We start from the raw sequence: 7,482 nt of genomic DNA on the forward strand, positions 1-7,482 counted from the left end.
ACTCACTTTCTTGTCCAGTCAGAACCCAACTCAGGATCAACCCAACTATTGACTCTCTTTACTAGTCAGAAAGGCCACAGAAATAATTTGGGAGCATCAAATATCCAACTCCCACTAGACTCTACTGGTAACTCCCCCTTTTCTTGCTAGCATAGCATTCTATCTCTATCCCTCAGAATCTGAAACAAATACTAGATACTTATTGTAAGGAGGGAGGAGAGAGAAAGGAGGCTGAGTATGTCTGGAAAGGTTAGGTCTGGAGGCTGAGCAACTATCAAGACATTTTATCTGGCCTGTTATGATGTGCCTCTGAGGGTGAGATTAATCTGTAGATTGAGTCTACAGACCTGTAGTAATTAACACACAGTGTATGACTAGAACACAAAAAAGAAGAAAACAAGAATTCAGTTTTGCCTCATTGTTAAGCTGGGACATCCGTTTTCTCCAGCTCTTGGATAAAGACTTTCACTATTGACTCTTCTACTTTTCAGGCCTTCAAACTTGGATCAGAACTAAATCATCAGTTTTGTAGGTCACCAACTTGTAAAAGACAGGCTTGGGGCAGCTTCGATAATCATAGGAACCAATTACTCATAATTAATTTCTTTATTTCTTTCTCTTTCTCTTCCATTAAGTCTGTTTCCCTGGAGAACTTTGACTAATGTGTGACCTATCAGATTCAGAGGAATGGTAGAATTAGAAAGGTAGAAATGAGTTGATAAGAGATGGAAAAAGTGATCTACTTTCTTTCTAGAATGAATATAAAGAAGTAACTTGAGGGAGCACAAGATCTAGGTTTCAAGAGCATTTTTTTTTAATTGGTAGATTTGGGGACAGAAAGGAAGTTGCCACAAGTTGAGAAGGGATCACTGAAAGTATATGGGAGAAAGAAATTGTTGCTACCTTGTTCCTGGGAAGAAGGAGAAGGACAAAGAACCAAAAGCACTGCTAAGTTGTGTCACCTCAAAGTATCAATACTCAAACAGTTATGCCTTCATTTGTGAAATGGAACATTACAGTATCCCTTTGCTGGCCTGTGAAGATTTAATAGAATATGTAAAGGCAGTGCACTTAGGGCCAGGGACATAGAGGCAGTCATTTCTTTCTTGCCTCCTCTCTCAGCTTGCTGACACTACCACCCACTGTCTCCTGAGTTTCTACATCTCTGTCTGCATCTATCATCAAAGTCAGGTAAGTAAAGGTCGAAATTATGATCATTTTATTCATTGGCTTCTTGACTTGAGACTGGTTTTATACTCTATTTAAGCCTCCATGCTGACATTTTTAAAATGAGAGTAATAGTGCTATTTCAGAGTACTTTTATGAATATTAAGTAAGACAATAATAGTGAAACAGTCATCCCTTAATATATGAGGGGTTCTTGGACATCCAAATATTACCCCCAAATCATGATGCTCAAGTTACTTTTACAAAATGCATAGTATTTGCATATCCTTCTGTAAACATTAAATCAGAACTAGATTATATATGTTGCCTAATTCCAGGTAAATAGTGTTATATGTGCTATATTATTGAGAGAATAATGATAAGATTGGTACAACTATATCATATATATTTATTTTTTTGAAAAAGAACACATCTAGCAGTGCTCAAGACTTGGTTTTGTGCTCAGGGATCATTTCTGGTAGTGATTGAAGGACCATATGCAGTACTAGGATGGAACTTGATTTAGTGGCATAATAAACAAGCACCTTATAGTTGTACAATTTGTCTTCATATTATATATTTCTTACCTAGATGTGGTTGAATTTCATGGGTGCAGAAACCACAGATTCTAAGGGTCAACTGTATTTAACTCACACAGGAATGATTAAAATATGCATATATATGCATATATATCTATATATATACTTTTAGTGATGCATTATCCTTTCGTTAGAGAAAAAGGTAATGTGCATCAGGTGGCCTCTGAAAACCAGTGACATTCCAAGTCAAAACAGAATTATAAATTAATGGGTTGAGGAGAGAAGAGAGGAATCTGTGATCTATTGTCTAGCTCAGGTGCTCATTTTCAGGTGCTGTATGTATGGAATTGTGTCTCTTGATCAGGTACGGTAATGCAATCCTAGAACAGAACAGTTCTTTTAAGATTTGTGTTTAAACTTTGTAGTTTGTTAGTTAAAGTTCAGAGAAGTAGAACACCATAAAAAAGGAAGAAAAAAAAGGGAAGGAGGTTAAAGGAAAGGAAAAAAGAGAAAGGGAATAAAGGAAATAAGAATAAAAAACTTCATTGCTGGTTTTAATTCTTTTTATAATACTTTAACTCTATTTATAATACTAAGTAAATGTGCTAAATGAATGAGTTTTTTTAAATGCAATTCTGGATTAGGAGCTCTCTCAGTACCTTTAACCAAGATAAAAAATTCTCCAAATGAAAATTTCTTCAACTATATTTGCTTCTAAAAACCAAATGTTCCTCAAGACTAAAGAGTCAAAAAAATTTTTTTTTATATTGGAACCAAATGACTCAAATTGCTTCTTTGGGGAATTCTGGTTTTTAAAAGGATTCTCCTAAAGAAGTAATTTTGAAAATTTTTTTAATTTTAATTTTCTGCCATAATTGACTATGTGCAGTGTCATACTGATTGTACTATCTTTTACCCTAGCAATTTTGAAATTTTTGAAAGAAAGTTTGTGCCAGCTGCAAATGGGTCCTGACCATTGCTTGTCACCTTTAAACTCTGGGTGACTCTTAGACACTTTCTCCAGAGTCTTCCTGCTCTGGCTGCTTTTTCCTTCCCTAAGATACAGCTAAGATCAAGTCTTGAATTTTAACAAATACTAATTAACATTTCAGTTACAGCAGCTGCAACAGATAGCAAGCAATCTTAGATAGGGTCTCAAGCCTGTTAGCCTTTATATAGACTATGGCATGACTCTGGCACAGAGGCCAGCTCCCTCTTTGAATAAAGTTACCACCTCTTGCAGCCTAGCTGGTTATCCCAAATCAACAGAAATTACTCTAGCCATCCCTCTGTACAAATTTTAGTCTTTACCATCTGAGGTTTTTTCTTTTCAATCCCTTCCCCTTTAGTCACCATCTCCAAGGTGAATGTGAAAATCTGTATGTTCCACATCACTAATCATCAGGGAGATGCAAATCAAAACAACTATGAAGTACCATCTCGCACCACAGAGATTGGCGCATATCACAAAGAATGGCAATAAGCAGTGCTGGTGGGGATGTGGAGAGAAAGGAACTCTTATTCACTGCTGGTGGGATTGCCGTCTAGTCCAACCTTTATGGAAAGCGATATGGAGATTCTTCCAAAAACTGGGAATTGAGCTCCCATATAATCTAGCTATACCACTCCTAGGGATATACCCTAGGAACATAAAAATACAATACAAAAATCCCTTCCTCACACCTATATTTGTTGCAGTGCTATTTACAATAGCCAGACTCTGGAAACAACCAAGATGCCCTTCAACAGATGAATGGCTAAAGAAACTGTGGTACATATACACATGAAATATTATGCAACCATCAGGAGAGATGAAGTCATGAAATTTTCCTATACATGGATGTACATGGAACCTATTATGCTGAGTGAAATAAGTCAGAGGGAGAGACAAAAACAGAATAGTCTGAGTCATCTATGGGTTTTAAGAAAAATAAAAGACATTTTTGCAGTAATTCTCAGAGACAAAAGAGAGGAGGGTTGGAAGATCCAGCTCACTACACGGAGCTCAGCACAAAGAGTGATGAATGTTGTTAGAGAAATAACTACTTTGAGAACTATCATAACAATGTGAATGAACGAGGGAAGTAAAAACCTGTCTAGAGTACAGGTGGGGGTAGGATGGGGAGGAGGGAGATTTGGGACATTGGTGGTGGGAATGTTGCACTGGTGAAGGGAGGTGTTCTTTGCATGACTGAAACCCAACTACAATCACATTTGTAATCAAGCTGTTTAAATAAAGATATACAAAAAAAGAGAAAACCTTATGTGCCTCCCTCCCAGCACTTGCCAGTGCTGCCCCTAACTTCCTGTAAGAGAGAGCTGCGACATTATGGAATGTTCTAACCCCACTCCTTACCCACTTCCATGTTTCATATTCTAGGATAGTAGATGAGGTTTTATCTTTGTCTAACCAAATTTCAGCCTTGAACTGAAAATTATTCTTGAGGGAGGTTTTGAAATCAGAAGGTATTTTATTTAAAAGTTAGAAAAGGGGGAAGCTGGTAGAAATGTTTCCATAGATAGGCTTGAGTACTCAGAGAAGGTTCCTCAGACATATAACCACCTAGTTTTTGATAAAGGAGCAAGAAATCCTAAATGGAGCAAGGAAAGCCTATTCAACAAGTGGTGTTGGCACAACTGGTTAGCCACTTGCAAAAAAGCAAACTCAGACCCCCAGCTAACACCATGTACAAAGGTAAAATCCAAATGGATTAAAGACCTTGATATCAGATCTGAAACTATAAGGTATATAGAACAACATGTAGGTGAAACACTCCAGGACATTGAGACTAAAGGCATCTTTAAGGAGGAGATAGCACTTTCCAAACAAGTGGAAGCAGAGATAAACAGATGGGACTATATTAAGCTGAGAAGCTTCTGCATCTCAAAGGAAATAGTGCCCAGAATACAAAGGCCACCCACCGAGTGGGAGAAATTATTCACCCAATACTCATTAGATAAAGGGCTAATATCCAAAATTTACAAGGTACTGACAGAACTATACAAGAAAAAAACAACTAACCCCATCAAAAAATGGGGAGAAGAAATGAACAGACACTTCGAAAAAGAAGAAAGGCAAATGGCCAAAAGGCACATGAAAAGATGCTCAACATCACTAATCATCAGGGAGATGCAAATCAAAACTACTATGAGGTACCACCTCACGCCACTGAGATTGGCACACATCACGAAAAAGGAAAACAAGCAGTGCTGGCGGGAATGTGGAGAGAAAGGAACTCTTTTTCACTGCTGGTGGGAATGCCGTCTAGTACAGCCTTTATGGAAAGCGATATGGAGATTCCTTCACAAACTGGAAATTGAGCTTCCATACAATCCAGCTATACCACTCCTAGGAATATACCTGAGGAACACAAAAATACAATACAAAAATCCCTTCCTTACTCCTATATTCATTGCAGCGCTATTTACAATAGCCAGACTCTGGAAACAACCAAGATGCCCTTCAACAGATGAGTGGCTAAAGAAACTGTGGTACATATACACAATGGAATACTATGCAGCTGTCAGGAGACATGAAGTCATGAAATTTTCCTATACATGGATGTACATGGAATCTATTATGCTGAGTGAAGTAAGTCAGAGGGAGAGAGAAAGACACAGAATGGTTTCACTCATCTATGGGCTTTAAGAAAAATGAAAGACATTTTTAACAGTATCTCAGAGATAAGAGAGATGAGGGCTGGTAGGTGCAGCTCATGACATGAAGCTCATCACATAGAGTGATGAGTGCAGTTGGAGAGATGACTACACTGAAAACTATCATAACAATGTGAATGAATGAGGGAAGTAGAAAGCCTGTGTCAATTACAGGTGTAGGGGGGTGGGGAGGAGGGAGATCTGAAAAATTGGTGGTGAGAATGTTGCACTGGTGAAGGGGGGTGTTCTTTACATGACTGTAATCATACAACTATAATCATGTTTGTAATCACGGTATTTAAATAAAGATAATTATATAAAAAAAGAAAAAAGAAAAAAATAATAATATGTAATATAAAAAAATGTAATGACATTGTCCTTTATTATAATGTGACTATAAGCACATAGAAAAATTTATATAGCATATATTGTTTATGATACTTGTACTCAAAAGTATTTATATAAAATGAAAATATATATGGCTGAAAATATTTATATTTAATAACTTTACTTGTAATGTGTATGATATATGTGAATATATTGCAATTAAATAAAAAAAGAAATGTTTCCATAGTATATTTTCAAACTCCTAAGCAGAAATTCTCAAAAATTAGTCTTAACCTAAAGATCATACATTAGCTTCCAGTATATACTATAACAAACTACCACACTCTTGTCAGATTTGGGACATTGGTGATGAGAATGTTACACTGGTGAAGGGGAGTGTTCTTTACATGACTGAAACCCAAATACAATTATATTTGTAATCACAAAATTTAAATAAAGATATTAAAAAGAAAAAAGAAAAACAAACAAAAACAAACAAAAAAAGCAATGTGAACTGGGGCTGGAGTGATAGCACAGTGGGTAGGGCACTTGTTTTGTACAAGGTCAACCTGGTTTCAGTCCTCGGCATCCTATATGGTCTCCTGAGTCAGCCAGAAATGATTTCTGAGTGCAAAACCAGGAATAACCCCCTACTAATGGGTGACCCCAAACCAAAAAAACTAACATGAACTAATTTACTGTTCTTGAGGTCAAAAGTCTTAAATTAGGGTGGTCTCACTGTACTGAGATTAAATGTCAGGGACAGAATCTGTGTTCTTGTCTTTTACAACTTTTAGAGATCACCTTGCAGTGATCTCTCACCTTTCATCTTTATTTTGTTTTGTCAGGGGAGAGCGTGAATGCAGTCCCTACTACTATAAATTACGCAGTCAAGTTTCCCACATTTGGGGAAATCGCAAGGGTCAGCACATCTGAAGTGCAATGGATGAGCCTCACTCTGAGAAACCACCTTTGTGATCATGGTATCTCCCCTGCCAGGTAAGTATATTACCTTTCATCTTTAAAGTCATCAATTTACCAGTTGAGTCTCACCTCTGACAGTGGGGCCTCTACCTTTCCTTGTGAGCATTCATGATGGCACTGGGTCTACTTGGACAATCCTGGGGACCTTCCATCTCAGGAGACTTAATGCCCAACATCTTGGTTTTGAAAAGTCACTTTTGTCACTCAAGGTAGTATAATTATGGGCTCTGAGAATTTGCATGTGGGCAAAGAGGGATAATTTTTTGATCACAAATAAGTCTCTTTGATAACTTTAAAATAGTACTTTGCTCTCAAGTATGGGCAACTTGTAATAAAGTATGGCATTTTAATTATTTCTAGAATTCTTCATGAGGATAGTTTATTTTGGAAGAAGTAAACAATAGGGAGACATATTGGGGGAATGAGTATTTTGGGGGAAGGTGGAATGGAATATGAGTCAGGGTTGAGCAGAGAAGAGTGAAGACACTTCAGAGATTACATTTAAAACATTTAAAAATAAAAAGGCTGATCATTACAGTGTGCTCTGAGGAGGATGGAGCTGTTAACCTGAGAACTCCATTTCCAAAACAGGATAATGGAATCCATTAGCAAACTCGAGAGTAGGAATCTGGCAGAGCTATGTAATAGAAATAGTAAAAAATTGTGAAATCCTTAATGATATTAAAGATGTAAGGACCCACCAGGAACTGGGTACAAGAAGCTCTTAATTTCATCAGTAGGTTCTTGAAAATGAATCTTAAAGCAAAACAAGTAAACTGAAACCAAGTTTACCATATACTAATTAATA

General features: G+C 37.0%; 1 non-coding gene across 1 annotated transcript; it reads right to left on the reverse strand.

The window, feature by feature from the left end:
- Positions 1-6,536: 6,536 nt before the first annotated feature.
- LOC126019391 (U1 spliceosomal RNA) lies at positions 6,537-6,697 on the reverse strand. The gene has a single exon (XR_007499113.1). It is a non-coding gene; the product is annotated as a U1 spliceosomal RNA (small nuclear RNA).
- Positions 6,698-7,482: the final 785 nt, after the last annotated feature.

The sequence above is a fragment of the Suncus etruscus genome, chromosome 9 (genome assembly GCF_024139225.1).
Source record: "Suncus etruscus isolate mSunEtr1 chromosome 9, mSunEtr1.pri.cur, whole genome shotgun sequence".
In the NCBI taxonomy this organism is placed as follows: domain Eukaryota; kingdom Metazoa; phylum Chordata; class Mammalia; order Eulipotyphla; family Soricidae; genus Suncus; species Suncus etruscus.